At 33.0% G+C, this 23,222-nt stretch overlaps 1 protein-coding gene and 1 non-coding gene across 2 annotated transcripts in view; one reads left to right on the top strand and one right to left on the bottom strand.

Annotated features, from left to right (window-relative positions):
• trio (trio Rho guanine nucleotide exchange factor) overlaps window positions 1-23,222 on the top strand; it is a 684,295-nt gene that overhangs the window by 529,424 nt on the left and 131,649 nt on the right. The gene's annotated exons all lie outside the window — the stretch shown is intronic.
• Window positions 5,945-6,016, bottom strand: TRNAT-GGU (transfer RNA threonine (anticodon GGU)). The gene has a single exon. It is a non-coding gene; the product is annotated as a tRNA-Thr (tRNA).

A 23,222-nucleotide genomic window follows, 5' to 3' on the forward strand; every position in this document is an offset into this window, starting at 1 on the left:
TCCGGTTAGCGCCGATAAGCGACTGACTGAAACTCATTATCACTACCCATCGCCTTGCTTCTGCACCGAATGTTCCAATGAACAACCAATGGACAACCTAATTAAATTAAATTTTCTTAAATTTGTATTTCAATGCTCTCTCTATATATATTATTATGATGGAAAGTTGTTTGTATATATAAATTTCAAAGCTGTGCAAATTTTATGACAACCTATTTTAATAAACTTGCCACGACTAGTTTTTTTGTGACAATGGCATCCCAACGAGGGGTTTCTTGTAAGGCTGGAGGATGAAGACGGGGGAGAAAAAGGTGGGGAATTTCATGGTTATTCATATTTGCTCACTAAATAAAGCAAAAGCCATTTTAACTATAGTTTTAATTCTAAATTGCAATATTTCACTGAGTGTCTTTTGAGAAGTCTTTGTACACCACTACAGAAGTGAGTAGCTTCAATGGGAAGTTCATTTTCAATGAGCTTTCCTGCTTATTTTATATATATATATATATAAATCCCGCTACCGATGTGGCGACCTTTCACTTCGCATCCTTTTGACTACCACCGCTTATGGTAGGTTTAGAAACAAAAACGCTGTGAATGTTCACTTATACATAGTTATAGAATAAAGTGATCGTAACAGAATTTGCCATAAATCGTGTTTTAAGGGTATTCATATTTTTGCAAGGTACATACATTTTAGAGTCTTTTGGACACCCTCTCATATTGCTGCCCTTTTGGTAACCGCATATATCTTACGAATATCACAGTACATTACGTTTTTAATAAGGCGTCCGTTCATTACGAACATTTAACGACTTCCGTATATTCCCGTATGCCATACGTTTATATTCCGATGCTTTCAGAATCCTTTTAATTTGGTCTTGATTTGGCACCGGTGTATATCCTATGTATATAACGATACGCTGTCATTGAAAAGACGAGTCCATACAAACAAAGGTTAATTTGACGACATAATACATTAATTTAATTTGCTTGTCTAGGATGATGCAAGTTTTATTTTAAAAGAATAGCATTCCGAAAATTCAAAATGGTGGACGATTTTATGATACATTTTATATTAGAAATAACAGAAAATAACGTAATTATCTCTCTTCACGTCTGTCAAAATTAACTATCGATTTTGGCTTGTATTTTAACGAACCGCTTTGGCTCTAGCGTTATATTTGTCACCAATAAGTATTCTGACTTAGTAGCTGCCTTTCTACGATGGACGACAATTGCGAAAAGGTTTATTTCTTAAAAGAAAGATAATCATTCTCGGATTTCGTAAAACCTATCACTATTTAAAAATCTCCTACTACCGTCATTATAAGCGGCAGATGTTGGTTGCTTATTCAGTGATGGAGGACTTAGCCAGCCAATGAAACCAGCCAGGCCTTGACTGGGTGGGAACAAATGGTATTAGCCAAATGAATTGAATTCACTGACAGTGAAACCGTAAGATTGGTAGAAAATTAATTATTTTTCTATGCTTAGAAACAACAACGAAATTTTGCCAAATTTCATAGTTAGCGGCGGTCATCTCAAGTCTTGTCTCCAGCGACAAAATGTTTTCAAAACATTCGACAAAAACAAAAACATTGGGACAGGGCCACTTTTCGAAATAATTGCATAAAGCCGGGCAAGGCCGGGTAATCAGCTTTATATCTATCTACATGCATAATATATATTTTTTTATTTTTTTATTTATTAAAAGTATACAATACAGAATATAGTATATTATATAAAGCATTGTACTCCCAGGAGTTAATAAACTCATTGCGGGAATGATACGCATTACATGAAACATATAGTTGTATGTATTAAATGGACATATGATGGGACATACACAACATTATTATTTCAGATAGTCATTAATAAGTTGAAGTTTGAGCATGTTAGTTTGGGTCTTTTTACATTGACTTGCACATTTGATCTCGTTGGGTAGTTGATTATATTTTGTGTGAGCTATGTATTCTAGGGATCTTAGTCCATATTTTGTTGATTTGATTTTTGGTATATGAAGTTTGTTGTGATTTCTTGTGTTGTGTTGGTGTACGTCGCAATTGTAATAGAGTGTAGTGTTGGAATGTGCCGAGTGTTGAATTACTTGTAATATAGTTTTCGTTATTTCAAAAGTGGGAATGGTATTAAAAGGAAGTATTTGGGTGTTTCTGTAGATGTCTTTGACATGTGTGTCCCAAGGTAGACTGAAAATATTTCGCAGGGCTCTATTTTGGACGACTTGGACTTCTGAAATCATTTTTTTTGTAGCAAATCCCCAGATTCCGGCGAGATATATTAGATGTGAGTGAATCATAGCATGGTAAATCGATTTTAATAGAGAGGGAGGAAGTAACCCGCGAAGTCTATATAAAACACCAGTTATAGGAGTAATTTTGGATATAACATGTTTAAATTGGTGATTCCATGTGAGTTGTGAATCAATGAAAATGCCAAGATATTTTGTAACATCAACCCTTTCAAGGCGGTTATTATCAAGACTTATATTAAGACTTACATTTTTTTATTTCCAAACAGTATGTAATGTGTTTTTTTTATGTTTAGGCTAAGTTTGTTTAATCGCAGCCAGTTTGCCAGGCAAGCTATATCCCTTTCCATTTCCTTTTCAAGTTCGTTTAAATCATTATTGTGATAAAGAATCACTGTGTCATCTGCATAGAGTTGTATTGTACCCTTAAGTCCCCATTTAGCAATATCATTTATGTATATTAAAAATAGCAATGGTCCAAGTACGGAGCCCGAGATAAAGATGTTTGGTTTGGCTTTTTATACAAATCTACAGTTTTATTGCGATGTTGATGAAATTTTGCATACTTGACGATAAGAATAAAATAAAAATTACTACCTACATCCGAATTCTAAAAATTGTGTGTAAAGCCCGGCTAATCTAATATAAATATGTTTCAAAATTTTATTTTAAAATCTGGGAACCCTTTTAAAATTAGTCTCGCGATAAAGGCAAGATAATCTCTCTATATATCTAAACAACACAAAATCCGTATTAGTAAACTAATCATTTTCTCAACTTTTTTGGCGAACAAAAAACTTATCACCGTAAATAAACAAGTTATTGTTTAGATAGAACTGAGTTGGATAAAATTATCACGGAATGGTCATATTATTATTAATTTGATTGATCCCCCTTATATTTATTGGAATCTGTTTCGTCAAAGCTAACAACATCTGACATTAGCGCCCTACCAAATGTTTGTTGGGCGATTGCAATTTTTTCTGATTTTAGATAAAACGATTTCGTTCACTGATATTAGTAATTATCACGAATATTATGTACCTATTTTATGACTCTATTCTACCATTCAAACAAGAAAAAGAGTTGAGTTAGTTTAAGGAAAATTTCATAAACAATTGATTAAGTAAAGGGACCATCGTCCATATTACATCTACTGTCAATAATCATTTTTTTTTTCATTTAGGACATAATTTTTGTTTTAATTTCCGGCAAATAATCATATTATGATGGTCCGATGCTCTGAAAGGAACCCGCTTGCACAGCGCGGGTGTAAAACTGTACAATCTAAAGTTTAAGTTTAGACTTACGGATTTCAATACTTTTGTTTGTGTGAAAGCACTATGAAATAATACATGATTTTACTTCAATGACAAGCCATAGATTATTAACATAAATGTATTGATTACATAATATAAGTACTACAATAATATCCTGTTATTATCATATAACGTCATTCGATGTGAATAATGCTGACGAATAATAATATATTTTGCATTTATTTTGAAAAAAAAGTTATCCATCTGTTATATAGTTGGCCATCTTCCTAATATATTTATATCTGTCGCATGATTATTAGCTTTTCTTTAATTTTTTTGTGGTCTCGTACTCAACAAATTGTTTTATTTATTTATTATGTGTAATAACACTTTTTTATAATAACATATAAAAATCACTGAGGATACGTGTTCAAAGAATAGCTGGAATGCTTATAATAATTTCTCTATCATCATAAATAACATGAATCTTCGTAGACTCTACCGGCTACCCAGATTTCAACTTGCCACTTAAAGAATATTGTACTATTATATCTATCTTTTACGCATCATATTTTATCTTTTATGTACTTCTTTTACACAGTTATTATTATATTATGTACTTTAAACTTGTCATACTACTTTGCACAACTTACCTATAATAACGTACCTAAATTTGTAAAAGACTTTATTGTGTGGCATTTAAAAAAAAACAACATAAGATGAAATAAATGGTCTGTCTTTGAAAAAATATTAATGTCACGTGATATTTTAAGATATAATAAACGAATAATCCTGCCATAAGCTAGTTGTAATTTCAACAAGTCCTGGGGCAAGTGACTTGCTAATTCATCAGTTATGCTAATCCTGAAAATAATCGAAGGGTGTCGTTGTAAGGATATGCCATAGTATCACCATACCATAGTTTCAGCGCCCATGAGGTGATTTTTCAAAATACGATGCTCTAAATATTATCCGATTATTATTATGCACTCAGTGTACACTGTTCACACTTGAGCACGTAGGAACTACATACCTAGTAAAAAAAATATTTTGATTATTTGTAGAGTGTCGTTTTTGTGAAAAACCACCTCAAGGGCCTAAGATATAACTTATTGCAGGAAAAAAATGTTTACTTTACTTAAACCCATTTTTTACATTGAGGCCCTGAGGAATATAATTTACTTCTGGGCCTGAACATGTCTTTTTGAGGAGAGGAAAGACTGTACATGGGTATTAAAGAGACCCATGATGCATGAGGGAGGAAAAACAGAGGCCGGCAAATCATTCCACAATTACTAAATTAATGTATTGATCAATAGATTAATCAGTAGATATTTACACCATGCAATTTGCATACGTAAAATATTTCTCATGTATAACAATAAACACATTAGAGAATACAGGTAGGTATACGAACCAAGTTTTGAGGTTATTTAGAGTAATTAAATATATATACTGTTTTTACAACATTATTCAATAGAACAATTCCTATTGTCATGCTATGCTATGCTTGAAAATCTATTCTGCAGTTTGGTATCTTGAACAATTCGTGTCATGATGACGACTACCTACTGCTCAAGTTTTCAGGCACGTAAATGTCAAAGCATTCCAAGAGTAATAGGCTATCAAATAGAGATACGCACTACTTTATTAAAACTAAGTATTGCACGATATGTATGACGATTTTTCATTTTTTTTCAATGTACCTACCTGCCCAGCTGCCTACCTACCTAATTAAAGTCTCAACTCTTTCTTCGGATATTTCTTTAACCTCATATGTATGATTGGAGGTTGGCTGAGTGTTTTACACCCGCAGAGGGGATGTTTTCCTTGAGCAGTTAGAGACAAGAGTTTAAGTTCAAAGTGTCGCTTATGGGTGGATTCATTAAGTCATCAAGTTAATCCCATACATGAATAGGTACAAAATTAAAAATGGAAACAAAAATTGTCGCACAAATAAATAACACTCCAGCAGGTTTGGTGACTAGTGCATGGCGCTAATTAGCAAAGAACTATTTCTCAAAAATAATCTTAGGTAACTATGACAAGGTAATTAGACAATAGTAAAAGTTAGGTTGCTAAACCATTTATTTTACAAAATTCAGAGTTCGAGCATCAGTGTACTTATATTAATATTTGTTTTTTGTATATAGTTTTTGAGTATGGAGGCTACTAACAAAGAATACCCATATTATTAACTAAGACTACCAAAACATTAACCAAGATTAACTTAGATAAACCAAGATAAACTAAGATTAATCAAGTTTAATAGATAATAACCATGATTAAAGAAGATTTTTGTAAACCTCTCGGTTACAAATTATTATAAGCAATATAAATAATATAATATAAGAGAAAAATATTTGTAAGAGAAAAAACTTACAAATTGAAAAATCTCCCGAGAAAAAATACATGTCACCAATGGGACTCGAACCCACGGCCTTCTGATTACCGGTCGGCAGCTCTACCACTGAACTATGGCGGCTTATTTAATACCCACCAAATTAGTCAATTAATCAAGACATATCTCGACGCCCTTAAGTGGGAGAATTAGCACCATTAATTAATTAATTAATTAAATTAATTAGCACCGTAATAATTCCTTTACCTACAAAAATGAAGTTGGTTTTTTCAGGTGAGAAAAAAATTAATAAGCAATAATTTTGCTTGCAGAACACTAAGTACACATTGACTAATTTGGCGGATAAGCCGCCATAGCTCAGAAGTAGAGCTGCTGACCGGTAATCAGAAGGCCGTGGGTTCGAGTCCCATTGGCAGAATGTCACTTTATAGGTGACGTTTCGATAGATAATTTTACCTTAACTCACTTAACGTAAAAAAAACTTCCAAGTGTAATCGCAGCCTTACAACAATTATTGCTTATAATAATTTGTAATCCTTTTTGCTATGCATAAACCTTACCTTATAAACATTAAGTTAATTCAAAAGAAAATTAATAACCTCTCTGTTTGCTGTCTTATTTTAATTTTTGTTTGTTGTATTTTTTTATCTAATATAGTTTTATTTTATTATTACTAACTTTATTTTGTTTTAAAACTTTCTGTGATGTTAATATTGTACTACCTACATGTAAAAACCCCCAGGACGCTTGTACACCCACTTCCAGTTATATTATTTTGTTCTTCTACTTTTTGCGTCTATCAGTACATTTTTTAATTGAATACCACACAAGAGTCTCAATCGCTCCCGTCTGGAGTGAGACTCTGGCCTATCCCCAATTGGGGAATGTTGTGAGACTGAAGGTAGGTGAGGGGAATGAGACGAGGAAGAGGAAGGTGGGGAAGTACCAGGATATTCAGTTCTGGTCACCAAACACAGCTAAAGCCATTCCAAGCTAGCTTAACACACTTTAATCGGGAAGGGTAGTTCTACCCGTTTGCGTTCGGTCGATTGATGCTTAACGTCGGAAGGGTATTTCTACCTTCTGCGCCCGCCTCATTTCAATGGCAGAAAAGAAGAAATTATCCGATGTTTTTATATGAATATTATATACCAATCTCTCTGTAAAGGTTCCAACTATACGTACGTAATTATCAAATTGTAATGCAAGTCTTTTTTTAGTATTTATCTTGGAATCTTTTGTGGACATCGATATTTCAACTAACTAACTAACTAACTAACTAACTAACCATCACGCCGTTTCCCCGCAGGGGTAGGCAGAGAGGACAGACCGCCAAACAACTCGGTCTTGGCACACACTCCTTGCCTCATTCACATTCATACATCGTCTCATACATACTCTTCTATTATTCTGACTCTTGACATGGCCCGACTCGAGTATCTGATTCACTTGATCGTGCCATGTCTTCCTCGGGCGTCAAATGACCTATATTATTGAACACCTGACACTTGATAGGTATTGCGTTTGAAGTACAACGAAATAAGTAATTTAGATAACATATTCTGTTACTATAATAGTTCAATTCCTGGAACGAGAGTTTTTATGTCCCTGAAACTCGAAACAAATCTCTCTATCTCGGTTCCGCACCCACTCAACTACTGAGTGTCTGGCGCATCTAACAAAAGCAGGTATCGGCGAACACAGTTAGGCGGACCATAATAAATATTTACAAGTGAATGCCAGTTTTTAAAAAGCAAATTGTCCTACGGTTGTGTTCTGAGGAGATTATTTTAAATTTCATTTTATAAAATAACCAATATTATTAGCATGTTCCGATGGTTTTTTGGGTGGCAATTGCACACGTGGTATTTGAATGGGTAAATAATGTGTTACTCTGACAATACTAGTGATGTGGAAATTGTTTTTGTTTTTATAATGATTTGGGCTTGGTGAAAATATAATAATTTGTAATTTTAAATCAAATAAAACACTTTGTTTATTAACCACGACTTTTTTATTATTACATCTACCGGTTTCGCTACAGTCGAGCTTCATCAGGATGTGAAATATAACAGTTATATTTCACATCCTGATGAAGCTCGACTGTAGCGAAACCGGTACCTAGATGTAATAATAAAAAAGTCGTGGTCAATAAACAAAGTGTTTTATTTGATTTAATATATAATGTCTAACCACAAAGTGATTGCTTCCTACGAAAAAATTTGTAATTTTATAAAATTGAAACCTAGTTTATACTTTAAAAATTGAACCCTAATGACCCAACAATGACTTTGTTTTCGATTTATTAAGTTGCATTAGAAATAATACTTGGTTTTCGGCTAGAAATTTTATAGCTTGGGTATGCTGAGTTAGTATGTAGAAAATTTTATTAAAATATTTCCATTATTTTCGAAGATATAGCGATTTAAAATAAATTAAAGAAACTCGCGCGGGACCTTTATTTTCGCCCATTTTCAGCGGTCTGCCGGCGAAAAAATAACCCGATCAAAGTGTGTTAATAAAACACCAAAACATCATACAAATAAGAATACTGAAGGGGTAAATAAAATCATATAAATAAGTTGCCTTCGTGTGGCGTAACTGAAGTTTTATAAGTACTTGAACCCCGAAACAGCCGTCACAATAATAAATACAAAAATATTTGCAAAACTCAGTTAGGTATCTGTTCTTTCCGGAATGCGACAATTCCTATTCCAAATAGTTTTTGTCATAAGAATTATATTTATTCGTCATTTATTTTTTAAAAGTAGCATAAAAACATATATTATTTCCTCACATGTTCACAAATAATGTCATAGCCTTATATTGTAAAGTACAGTAATATTTTTGGCATGGTATATTTATAAACACGGTGTCTTACAACTATATTATGAAATTCTAAATTAATGTTGCATTGTAAATTATATTTTTAGGACTTATTTTTAAGTGTTAGGTAAACTACCTACTGAAGCCCTTATCTATTGTCTATCTCAAGTAGGGAAAGCAATAAATCTCCAACATTATATGGCAGCTTAAAATTAGAAGTGTTGAAGTCCCACCCGCTATATCACCGTCCGAACCATATTAAAATTAAATGTGCATCTTCCGAAAAAAATATTTACATTGCTAACGTCATGTTCAATATCTTTTATATTATTATTTCTGTTTTACTCTGTACCCACTTATATTGTATCTACTTTTAATTATCAACTTATTTTTTTAAAATTTGTTTTTATTTAAATTTATTTAGGAAACTTATAGTCGTACAGTGAAATATAACAATAAACATGAATATGTTATAGACCAATTAAATTCCATGAAATGTTAAAGAAGTACCTACATAATATTAAAAATAGATACAGTTTTAGCATGGTTATAGTTACTAATTGAAAATAATAAAACAAACTACGGAAGTAATAGTATAATTTTCCCAAAAGTAAAAGTGTTTTTAGCTATTAATTATTAATTTAGTGAGTTGCAATTTATTTGATTTGAAGTTGAAAATCTCGTAAGGTATTATAATTTTCACAGATACGTCCTATTATAGAGTTTTGCGCGTATTTGGATTTACAGTGAGGTATTCTAAATAAATCGTTCGATCTGGTGTTTTGTTTGGGGCAACGAAATGCAATCTTTTCTAACAGATATGATGAATCAACAAGACAGTTCACGATTTTGTAAAAGAATAAAGCATCATAGATTTTTCTGCGTTTATATAAAGCGATAGGGTCAAACCGATGATCACTAAAGCGATACGATAGGTGTTTTATAAATTTGTTTTGGATATTTTCGATTCCAAATGACTGCGGCGAACTCAAGTTGTGACCTTACATATGACATTTATATCACAATTCACTATCCAAACTACTAGAAAAAACTATGAAAAAAAGATTGCTCGCATACCTTGATAAACACAAACTGATCTCAAACAGCCAATTCGGGTTTCAAGCGAAAATGGGAACAGAAGACGCCTTATCGGAACTAACTACTTACATAGTCAAAAACTTATGATGGCGGGTCAAAGGTAGTAGGGGCTTTCTTAGACCTAGCAAAAGCTTTCGACACCATCTCACATAAATTACTACAGCAAAAACTCAAAAATATCGGCATAACCGGTCCACCACTAAAATGGTTCATCAACTACATTGAAAATAGACAACAAATAGTAAAAATCAATAAACACGAAAGTGACAAGGTAGGTAACAGGTATGGAGTACCGCAAAGCAGCGTCTTGGGTCCCATACTTTTTCTCATCTACATAAATAGTCTAACTGAGATAAACCTTGGAAAAATAGAGTACAAAGTAATCAGTTACGCAGATGACACTGTAAATTTATTCAAAGCACAGTCATGGGAAAATGTCTACAAAAACACAGAAGCAGGGATGACTGAAATAAATAAATGGCTAATGAATAATCTTCTTACACTCAACATTTCTAAAACAAAATACTTGACTTTTAGTAAAACAAAAGCTGGTCAGCCAGATAGTCGCCCACAATTCCATCTTCACCCCTGCACCAATACTTCTACAAATAACACACGCTGTACTTGTGACAAAATAGATTATGCGGATAATATCAAATATCTCGGCTTAACTGTTGACCATAATCTAAAATGGGATCTCCAAATTAACCCAATAACAAAAAAAATCCGGAAACTATCATACATCTTCAAAACAAAAACAATACAAACAAAATGAAATATTTTATGTCATTAAATCAGCTAAAAAATATATACTTTGCACTTTGTCAAAGTATTCTAATGTATGGTATTTCAGTATGGGGAGTAGCAGCAGACACTCATCTCAAATCCCTTAAAATTAGTCATAAATCAATAATTCGAATTATGTTTAGAAAGCCTTATAAACATCCGACAGAACAGCTAATGGTTGAAAATAACTTATTTGACATAAATAAACTGTTCATAAAGAAGATCATCTACAAAAACTGCATAAAAAATTACCGAATCACATAACTCACTAGCAAAACACGAGAGCAATTACACACAAACAATTACAAGTACCGTATATCAAATCAAATTTCGCTAAAAGACATGAATCTTACCTGGCTCCTCACATATTCAAAATGTTCCTAACCCAAACTAAAACTTACGTCTTACCAAATAATTTGAATTGGGTGTTCAAAAGATTTGTAAATTGGTTTTTGGTAAAACAAAGAACAGATATTAGAAATATTCTAAACATCTAATGCATTTTACAAACCATACTGCACACAAATTCTAACAAAATTACAAAATTTTACAATTAATTATAATTCGAAATACTCATTTCATATTTTTATTCATAATTTTTCAACACATATAGTACTACACTTATTTTTCTATTACTCAATTTTTTACTCCAATTTTTTCTTATTATTTTTATTTTACTAAACATTTGGTTTATATATAAATTGTTAATTACCAGCCTCAGAACAGACTATGTCTAGTGAGGAGGGTAATGAAAAAAAAACATCTGTACAGAACCAACCTTAAATAAACGCCCCGGTTGCCGGCACTGAAACTGATAATTAGGGTGTGTACTACGGGGAAAGGCTTTGCTATGCTTATAATAAAGACCATTTCTTTATAAGCTTTTTCTAAAATATTTTCAATATGATCCTTAAATAACTAATTTTAGAATGTAGTATTAATCCAAGAGATCTGATTGTTTCTACCCGTTGTAGGGGTACAAGGTTCAATTTGTAAGTATAATTAATTGGATGTTTTTACGTGAAAAGGTAATAACATTACATTTGTTTATGTTTAGAAGATAGTTGATTGTTTTCGCAATATTGTTCAATTTTGTTAATGTCTTCTTGTAACTGGTTGCAGTCATCTACGGAGTCAATGCATTTATATAATTTCATGTCATCTACGTAAAATAAGAAACAAGAATGACTAATATTACGTTCCATGTCATTTATATGAAAATTAAACAAGTGTTATGTTCTAAATTATATACACTTAATATTGTGATCCTGAAAAAGTATCCTTGTAAACTTGTATTCATGTAAAAGCCTTCAAGGCGTCAATTAATAAGTAAATAAATAAATATAAAACTATTTTGTAAAGGGTAGTTATTTAAATACAGTGGAACCTCTCATAACGAGACTAATTCGTTCCAGAATTTTACTCGTTATGTGAAACACTCGTTGCGAAATAATTTTTCCCATATAAAACAATGTAAAATACAACAATGCGTTCCATGCCGAAAAAATAATCAATTTTTATATTTTTAACATTTATTCAAATAAAATTACATACTAATAAATTGTTAATGAGCCTTACCCTTAGGAGTACAACCTGGAATGCGATTTTGATTTACAAAAACAATAAAAAGATCGAAAAAACTAGTTTATTACTTGTGACTTTATGACAAATAATTGCAGTACAATCCTAGTATGCTATTTCTATTTATGAATTAATAATAAGAATTTTGTTTTCCGCCGACTTGTCAATGTAACGGTTTTGTTTATTTTTGTTTGTATGATCATTGTGTATTTTACTTTAAATCTGAGATACTTGCAAGTATAGCCAGGAGCATTCAGAAAGGTGATTGCATTGTGAAGACAGTTGTTAGGTACAGGCGTACCTATTGTTTAGTATTATTGGAGACGCCATGTGAGACTTTGTAGAGAAATTGAAATTAGATTTTTTTTAAATTAGATTTTAATAAAATGAATAAAAATAAGATGATACCATAAAATTAAAATGCTGTAATTTAAGTCAGAATGTCATTACTAATAATAAAATATAAAAATAATGGACTGGAGTTCCTTATGGTTGTTTGTTTAATGTTCACCAGTTAATTGTTTTCTTATTTGTATATTTTTCTGCAATGTTATGAAGGGAAAGGAAGGTCTGGGAAGAAAAGGGTATGAGGAGTGTGTAGTAAACTAGGGATCACAGAGGACAGTAGTGATGGTTGGTATGAACCCAACCCACCCATTGCGGTGCAAGGCGATGAGCCGGGAGAATCCGGCAGGAGAGGTCACCCCAAATGTCCCCGAACGCTGTTGCTGGGTCCGCTTCGGTCACGAACCGGCACAACAGTTGCCCAACTAGTTGATGGGGCAGGCAGCACACCCTCAGTCGTCAGTCTGAGGGTCAGGCCCCGGCATTACCGAGCGGCCCTGACCGCGGTAACCGGTTGTAAACGGTCATCGCACCCACCACCAAGACCTGGGCAAACATTACCCCATGAAAACGGACACACCTGCTAAGTCACGAAACGTAGCCAACCACTTGGTGTGGCCTATGTCAGGGATGTTGGTCATTAAATGGTTTCCAGGGAAGTGCTACCCATACCCACATTCTAAATTTCTATTTGTGCTTTTTAACTTCTATTTAGAACGAGTTGCTTTCATTGTATCGACAGTAATCAATACTGTATGTAGACAAGACACTAAAATGATTGGTCGCCAAATAAACTCTAAAACGTACAGACGTCAATACTCGGTATTAAATTGAAAATAGATACATTTGAAATAGTAAGACATTCGAGACCACTGGCAAAACATGTGCTGCAACGTCGCAAATAACCAGCCACCGCGAGTTGAAACGAACCGGCAACATTGTACCCTTCACGGTCACCACTTCAGGCTAAACGTGAAATGCAGAATACGTCGTTTCCGGTCGCCACTAACGGCTAGGAATAAAACGCAGAATACGTCGAACACGGTCGCCATTTTAGTCTAGTTATGAAATGTCGTCACTTTAGGCTAGATATGAAATGCAGAATACGTCGTACCCGGTCGCCACTAAAGGCTTGTTGTGAAATTAATAATTCGTCATACCCAGTCGCCACTAAAGGCCAGGAATGAAATGCGGAATACGTGGCTGTGTATATCACCTAGCGCCAAGCTGCCTCGCGACAGACTCCGGAACTTAAATATTCGAAAACTTGCACTCCCAGCCCAATTTGGCGACCAGGACTAATTTCGCTGAGATGCTTGTAACGACATCTATTATTGAACTGTGTAAAAATTTTAAGAAAACAAAGTGGCAACCGTATATCGGTCGCCAAATGTCGGTGGTCGCCACTTTAAATGCATATTTGCCCATGCTGGTCGCCAAATAGGCGGTGTGATATATATATATATATATATATATATATATATATATATATATATATATATATAACACACGTTGGGGCGTCTTCTGCGAAAGGTATTTATTCAAATGCTAATTATCTCAGGAGTTTCTGTAGTTCTTCAGTATTCTGTGAAATATAATTAACTTATTCATCTTCTATATTTGGCTTATTTCAGGCACGTTTTATATAAAAAAAGCATTTCTACCGCTCAACGAAACTTGAAATGTTTCGCGGACGGAATTCGAAAGGTCTCATAAATTCGCTAACAAGCCTCGTCCACCCTTTTATGTAGATTCTAGTATTATTGGATTTTTTCAGAGTGCCGTTTAGGGAAGAACAACTATAAACGCTTTAAATTTGATGATACATGAAAATTAAAAGATTCCTAAATAAAAAAATAAAAATAATATATATACCTATATCTGCCTTATTCAACATGATATATCCGGATATGCCTACAAACACCAAGGCACCCACATCCGTCAGCCACCAATAACTGAACTGCTGCGCAAATAATGGAACGGAGATGTCGAATAATTATTATTTAAAAAAATATATAATAATTGAAGACAATATTTGCGATACTTGAACGAAAATTTGGAACAGAAAAAAGATACGGTCGCATCTAGGAATTGAACGAAGGACTCCAGCCTTGCCAGAGCGCTGCTCCTTCGACTAAGAACTACCAACAATGTCTTCATTTTTTAAACGCATATTTTTTTAAATAAAAGATATAAATTTGTTTTAGACCACTTTAATTTTAATTGTACTCTACAGGTTTCGGAAGCACCCTTCATCAGGAGAATATTAAAACTTTTAATATTCTCCTGACGAAGGGAGGGTGCTTCCGAAACCGGTAGAGTACAATTAAAATTAAAGTAGTCTAAAACAAATTTATATATTATATTGTAAATTATGACGAGCCACAAAGTAAATGATCATTACAAATATGCATATTTTTTTGGCTGCTTTCTTTATGTATGATTGCAACAAAAACGAATATACATATATTTGTTGTTATTTTTGCACAATTTAAAATATTAGTATCTAAAATGCCCTGTGATAATGGCGAAAGTTATTGACGGTGTGTGTCGTAAAGTTCACTGCCGCAAAGAGTGCATTTTATATATTCCATATAAGCAAGTCGATAATTTCTGGATCCACCACCATTTGAACTAAATGATTTAAAACATGCATTCATATCTTCAAAGATTTTGAAGATATGAATGTTGAATTTATGGTTGACCTAATTCAACGTGTAAAAAACTTTCAATACTTATTGTATGTAGTAATGGTGAATGTTGATGTGTGCACACTTAACACTAACTTGTTCTCGTGTAGATTCTAATCGCTAGCTCTAAGTTTCCGGTCCTGCGCTGAGGTCAAAGCGACGAAGGTTACCATGTGTCTTACGTACGTATTTTTATACCAACCTAATTATAGTTTTCACAGCATTCAATAGCATCGGGTTAACTATTAACTTCGGCACTTACCGTCAGATTATTTTTACATTTTTCGTCATTATGATTATCGATAATAAACTAGCGTCAGAATTACATTGAATTTATAAACAAAATTTTATAAATTCCTATAGGTAATTCTAGCTATTTTTTTCAACCATGAAATTAAGAAATGCATTATAATACTTTAATTGATTGAAGGTACGAAGGTAGCTATATTATTTTATAAACCTGTATATTATAAACTTGCAAGCATTCTTGCCTTTTCATTTGAAATGAATATTCCAAGATCAACCAATATGTGTTATAATTTAACGGATACATGCTGAATCATTGATTATTTTCGTTCGGGATAATATGTGTTTATACCGGAGCGTATGGCATATTTAATGGACTTTGCGATTTATATGTCTAAACAAGTCAAAACTTCAGTGCAAGTATACGTTCGGAACTTAGGCAGATATATGTGGTAAAGGTCTATTACCTCATAAAACTATAGTGCAAGTATATGTTCGGATCCTTTTCAGACGTATGTAGTAAATCCGGGTCTATTACTTTATAAAACTTCAGTGCAAGTACTGCAAGTATACGTTCGGAACCTTTGCAGACATATGTAATAAATCCGGGTCTATTACTTCATAAAACTTCAGTGCAAGTATAAGTTCAGAACCTTGGCAGAAATATATAGTAAATCCGGGTCTATTACCTTATGAAACATCGTACACCATCTTGTTTACCAAGAACATCTTTGTTTTTTTGTTTATTCCAGATTATAATGTTTTTTGCTTTTGCGATCTTAGCTTGTGAAAATATATCAGGTATCTACACAAAAATTCAATTAAGTATGGGGTTAAAGTAAAAAATAATAATAATAGGTAATAATCGGGTGGTGTGCTTTTTTTCTTCCTAACGTACCCGGAAGTTGACATCGAGACTTACGTTTGTGCGGGATTTGGAACTTGAACAGTTTTTCGCGCATACATAATTGAGTAATTCATTTATAAAAAGTCATTTCTCCGTAAACTTAGAAAATATTAATAACCGGTAAGATTCTTGTAAATACCAAAATACGTAAGGTTAAACGTAAGGTATGCTTTAAAATATTAAAATTGATTATTTTCTCCCGTACGTACGCAATACGAATATGAAACTGTTCCAGTCCGTATAAAAACCCAATTATTTCAAGAAAGGTATTCAAATACAATACTGTATCGGTGATTTAATCCAATATTGTAAGAATAACGTTTTTATACGCACAACACAATTTATTCATATTCATACGTACGGGCAAATAATTAATTACAGTTATAACCAATTATTTTAAAGCATAAATTGTATTTTCATAAAATAATTCAATTTACGCCATCTATGAACTCGCGATCAAAGACGAACTTACGTTTAACCTTAGATCGGATTTAAGACGAATTCGTTTCATGTTTCATTATTACGCATTGTTATATTCATCATTATATATTAGGTAACAAGCTTTGAACAGTTGTCTGCCCATAATATATATCGAGCTATTTTAAAATAAAACCTGTCAACATATTTCGTTTATTTTATACGTAGGTAAAGTTATTATATTATTTGAAATTAAAATGGTTTAGAACCCGAATAATAAGTGATGTTGTTTTTCCCGTGCTGTCATCTAGCGGTTACTGCGATCATCTTTAGAATATCTTAATTTAGAAAAAAGTCTCATAATATTGTAAGTGAGAAAAACCGCAATTGGCACTCTGTTCTTGATACTTCAGTTGAAGGGTAATTTATTTACCGTCTTATAAAAGATTTATTTGTGAATGGTACGCCAGAATTGCGGTACGGTTATACGAATTGCAAGAGATGATAACCCTCTCACGAAACTCCGTGTCAAACTATATTTTCATTTGCAGCACATTATATGACTTTCTTATAATTCTACTACGCCCTTCTTCAAACTATTCGAATGATTATTAACCTTTCAGGCCTTGGAAGGACATTACTAGCCATAAATATCATATTCCATTATAGCCTCTGAAGGACAGATCTGACCGGGGACCGTCAATACATTATAAAAGTTTTTTTTCTATAATGCGTAGATATGTGATATGTTGGTCATTGGAAAGATAAATAATTATTCTTCACAGTTTGTATCATTTGATACGTATAAATATTTATTGACGCGCTTTTACAAAGATAAGATTTTTAAAAAAATTGTCAAATTTCACGATAACGAACTTTTTTTCATTTTTTCAGTGAGAGTTTAAAGTTTTAAATATATTTATATTTTTTTATTCTTTAAAAAGTGAAGGGACAGTTAATTACTTATTACCCACACAAAAGGAATGTGTTTTATAAATATCGAATTCTTTCAAAATTATGGACGATCCGAGTCAAAATGTCCTGGAAAGTTTTTTGTTAACATTTTAATGTTTGATATTAAAAATATATTTTTCAATGTTGTTTTAAAAAGTTAATATTTCAAAAATAATTTAGTCTAGTTTCTAAAAAGTGTTTATTTTAACCACAACTTTAAAAATAAGTAACATGTTGCACATTTTAGATACCTAGAGAGCATTCCGAAATTCCAAGAAAATTCACCATATCGTTGGGACTTGTGGGTGAAAAATATTTAAAAACATGAAGGACTCACTTCAAAAATATTTTATTGCTGTTTTCTTCGTTTTTCATAAAGTAATTTTCACAGTAGTTCCGCTATTGATTTATATATTTATTTCAAAGACGCCAGTCTCCGGATATTTGATTACGGGCGAAAGGAAAAATAGAATTTGCTTCCTGTTTGAAAGAAAATTTTGTACTCTTACTTTAACGTCATTCGAGTCTTTTTGAATTGTTGATGCTGTCACAATTTTCTTTACTTAGTAGTAAATTCAGAATTTCCGCTTGGATACGCTTCTATTTTAATATCGGAAGCCATCTTTTCTCCCTTAAATGCAATGCTCTTTGCAATACTTGCCTTGACCTGATTTATTTATGTTTGTTACTGTTAAAGGCGGAAGTATTTTACACTACTTCACAAGACTCCACGAATTCATATTATGAAGAGTTCATTTTATGTAATAACATTTCATAAAATTTTACTCTTCTTACTATCCATAAGCTGGTTTGATGTATATTTACGATATAATATTTATTTACTCGTTTGGATCTTTTGAATTAGATTTTTTTAATGGAGCTTTTACATTGGTTACATCGAAATGCTTACAATTTTTTACATAAGGGTTTTAAAAAATTGTTGTAAAAAATAATTACTTACATTATAGAGGTTTACAATTAGATAAAATCAAAATAATAATAATTATACGTTGAAATTATCAGATATTTTTAATTTGTTAAAAAAATTGTTTTTAAGTTTGTTTTTAACATCCAATCTTTTACATTAAAAAATGTTGATATTATTGATATATTCATTTGCTAAACTATGTTGGCGAGCAATTTGCTACATAATTTGTTTGTGAATGGTGACACTGAAATAGGTAATGACTAGACTCGGATATAATGGTGGAGAAAGGATGTCTTGAATCCGGAGAACAAATATATTATTTTGGTTTGTCAAATTGATTTATCTGCACAGGGGCAGTTTTTCACCTGTCTATGTGGTTTCTACAGATAAAATAGTATCATAATTCACAAAATAAACCACCATCTTTAAACGAAACCGGAACGTAACAAAAAAATTTACAGAATGATGAAATGCAAAACGTTTGAATAGACTGAGTTAATACCGAACTTCGCTATGCTAAAAATATTTGATCAATTTCACCAAACGTAAGAAAAAATTGAGTTTACTTCGCTTCCACCGGTTTTTCGTTTATCTTGTCGCCATGGTAGTTAGGCATTCTCTAGAAAACGTGTGGTTTCCCGACATTATCGCAGCAACTGTATTGTGGCCCATTAGGTAGTAGTTAAGCGACCCACCTATTATGTACGTGCTGTATGGGACTCTACGTCTCTCTGCGTCCCAAGGGAATCAAAGCGTTTCGCCTTCCATCTGGCATAGACTTAAGCTTTTATAAGATGGGCTCGTGGTGCGAGGTATTGTATTTCGAAAATTATTCATGTTCGTCATATTTCCTTCCCACCAGATCTTTCCACATCATTTCCATATCGTCATAATTAATAATTAATATTGTTCCCATTTCAATTTTACTTTACATTATTAACTGATATTTTCAAATATGTGTTAACCCTAAAATTTCTGTTCCGATGAAATAACTTGTTTGTTATTATCGGTGAATTTATAGTGTAATACTTAATATTAACCCGTTTGTTAAGGTCGGTGATTTTCAAATATGTACCTAGTCTAATGACACAATGTATCAAAGCTTACACATTAATGCAAATGACACATATTGATTAAAAGCTATCGAATTCGGAAGGATAATCATCGAACTACTATATGATCAAATAAATAATTTCGTCTACCCGGAGGGCGTGTTATTATTTGTGATATTGTTTTCTCTTTACAGCTAGTAATATTTATTATTTTTGTTATTTTATTATAGAATCCGTGTGTTACTGTTTTCATTATTTGTTTTAATTCTGTTTAATGCTAACAAACTAATAATTCGGAGCTAGTCTCACGTCAGGGGTTTAGGTTTCGAGTAGGTAATGGTTAGAATGCTAAGTTTCAAGTCCTAATTATCTATCGGACGTACTGACAAGGTTTTCCCTTGTTAACTACCACGAATAGAATGAAAGCCTTTTCCGGATTACATATATGAATTCATTAAGCTGTTTAGGTACCTACCTATTTTAAGGTATTAAAGCTTGCTAATTGGATGATTTACCTACTGTCCCAACTCTAGGCAATATTGAATACCTATCGGAGGAGCGATTTTCAATCTGCAGGTTGCAGCCGCAACGTCACGTAGATTTAGAAAACTTTGCATCGCAGCTATCACAAATAAATGACGGTAACTCCAACTTGTTAATTTTCGGTTACCTTTAAAATAAGATCGCAGAGGGACAATATTTAATGACGTGAAAAAATTGAATTAGGTACTATAATTTTTTAGATTGATTGATTAAAAGTTCTGGGATCGCTTGAAGAATTCTTCCAAAATGTATGATCGTCTCTATTGTTCAAGAAAAACTTATATTATTAAAATTTTGAATATTTCATAAATATCGTAGACCAAACAAATGAGGTTTTCCTTTCCAAGAGTCATATCGTGATATTAAATATATGCCGCTGTGCGTGACACGATGGACCAAAAGGTGGGAATAACTCAAGAGAGCTGAGCGAAAGGCGGTGGAGTATGAAATGCAAGACGCTCTGAACATAATATAAGGTCACAATGTCAAGAGAATTCAAGATATTCGTAGTCAAAGGAATCATTTTCAGAATTTCCTTTCATTCAAAAGATTGTTGAATTGTGCTGTCAGGAATTTTCATTCGAACGTTTTCTGCATCTTTCAAGAAATAAATCTGATATTATACACATTTATAAAAAAATCGGCGTTTCGTTCTCTGGCTTAGGTTTATTGTCCTTCTTTATTATAATACAAGACCGGGAACTATATTCTACAACATCCCTAATGCCAAAATTTCGACCGATATTTAATTATTGACACAATATTAATTATTCTCGGCAACATGACCCCGAGAGGCAAACTCAGGATTAAAGTTTCGTGTATGTATAAAATCCACTCTGCCCCGTGTTTGAACGTAAAAATACTGAAATTATAAAATTATCGGAACTCTTATCTCAGAGAAGCGACAACTCGCTGTCTCAATGTTATTTTAGTGCAGTTTCAGTGGTATTATGACCATTTGGTAGTGAAACGAAACTTCTATTTTATTCTTTCAATTTTATTTATTTTTATTAAATATATTGTTTGTATTTAATAAAAATAAATACTTAGTTTCCGTATTTTTTAAATTACGCAACATTTACACGCGCGGCTTACTGGTTTCATAAATATCTATCTAAAAATATAATTGAGGTATCTAGTTATTGGTTTACCCTTTCAGATATTTTTTTTATTCATATCATACTCATATTTTAACATTAACCGTTTGAATGCCAAAAAAATTCATACAGTTGCTTGTAAAATGCCACCAAAGAAACATTATTTTTTATGAAACTATATATTTTTTTAAAACCCCATAAATTCTTTGAATTTTCAAAGATTTCGATGATTTTTTCGGTGTTTTGTTAAAGAATATTGGTTTAGAATCACGCGGAGGAGGATCCCGAAGTCCAGGCGTTTCGAAAAAATGAGAATTTTACGTACCGACGTACGCGCGAATCAGAACACGACTGACGCAATCGACGGAAATCGACGATCGGCAATCTTCGTTAAAACACGAATCGACGAAAATCGACGATTGGCACTCAAACGGTTAATAACCGCTACTTTACAATTATTGTATCAAACATCTTCCCCATTACTGAAGATAAGAATCATTTTTTAACCTTAATTTTTAATTATTGTAACATTTATCATACTCTCTCATTTTATCCAATATAGACATATAAAACACAACAAATTCTGGTATGGTGTCTGCAGAGATAACTATACACTATCCGCTAATTGTATATTGTGAGATTGTGAATAATTGTAAAAGCAAATAATGAGCATTTTTTGGTTGATGTACTTTAGTGGTCCAGAGTGTCTTTTCCAGTCAATTGTGTCTCGTTACTGCAACAGGTACGTGACACCCCGATTGAAATTCTGGGCGAGCGCTCGCCGGTGGCTCAATTACGATAATGCGTCCATTGGCGGTGTAAGTGCCGGCTGGCGGGCAAGGGTTCTTCGTCTGAGGCCTATGGGCCAATTGATGGAATGGGGACTTCCCTTGGGAGTCAAGTGAATAATTACGTCCCCCCGCAGCGAGCGATACCGTCGCGGTCGACTGCAGTGATACCATGTTACAACCACAGATCCGCGAGAGATCCCGGCCACTTTTCGCTCAGTATATTGTGCGTCGTGAGGTTTGCGCCACCTATCTGCAACCACCCTAACAGATTTGCCATTTCTATCTTAAAGAGTGACTGAGCCACTGCCTTCTAGATATACCTATGTTGCTGTAATCGCTGTGGCGTATGTCATGAACCTATACGAGATCTTTTTATGATGAAGAATATTTAAAAAATGCAAGATTCATAAAGGAAGATGAATTGATAAATTTAGATTGCGTGGACGCTAAAATAAGTGTCAAGGTCAGGTGGATGAATGACGTGCAAATGGATTGAAATTAGCTTAAAGAAGATGACGTAGATGCTTTAGGTAGAAATGGAAAGACTAATTCCATCTAATAATAAAGTCGAGTTAATAAGTCGGAATAAATGAAGAGTATGCATGAAAGATTCGTGAATCAAGCAAGTAATGCGTGCGAAACAAAGTAATTACTGCGTTTACAATATTCCAATAACCTTTGATAAGCCGATTCCGTTAATGTCAATATATTACAAAACTGGGTGAATAAATAACGTTTTGATGTTTCAACTCCAAATCAGTAAATTCATTCAGGCAGTCAAACGCTGGTACATTTTTTATACTTCCACTTGCGCTTACAAATTAGGAGCGCTGTTCGCCGGGCATTTTAGGTCACTGTATTATTTTGTTTATTTCACACTGATAAGATCAGGCAGCCATCGGTATAGGTCACTGAAAAGGTAAATCGTTAGAAGCGTGTTGTGGGCGTGACCAATCTTCCGAAGTAAGCTCAACCTTTCCTCAAAATCTTTCTTACTTCTATTAAAATTGATAATTTATTTTCAATTAAATGAACTCTTCGACAGACAGTCATATCTTCGTGTTATTT

The sequence above is a fragment of the Hesperophylax consimilis genome, chromosome 23, assembly GCF_061612785.1.
Source record: "Hesperophylax consimilis isolate HC1 chromosome 23, BYU_Hcon_1.0, whole genome shotgun sequence".
NCBI lineage: Eukaryota > Metazoa > Arthropoda > Insecta > Trichoptera > Limnephilidae > Hesperophylax > Hesperophylax consimilis.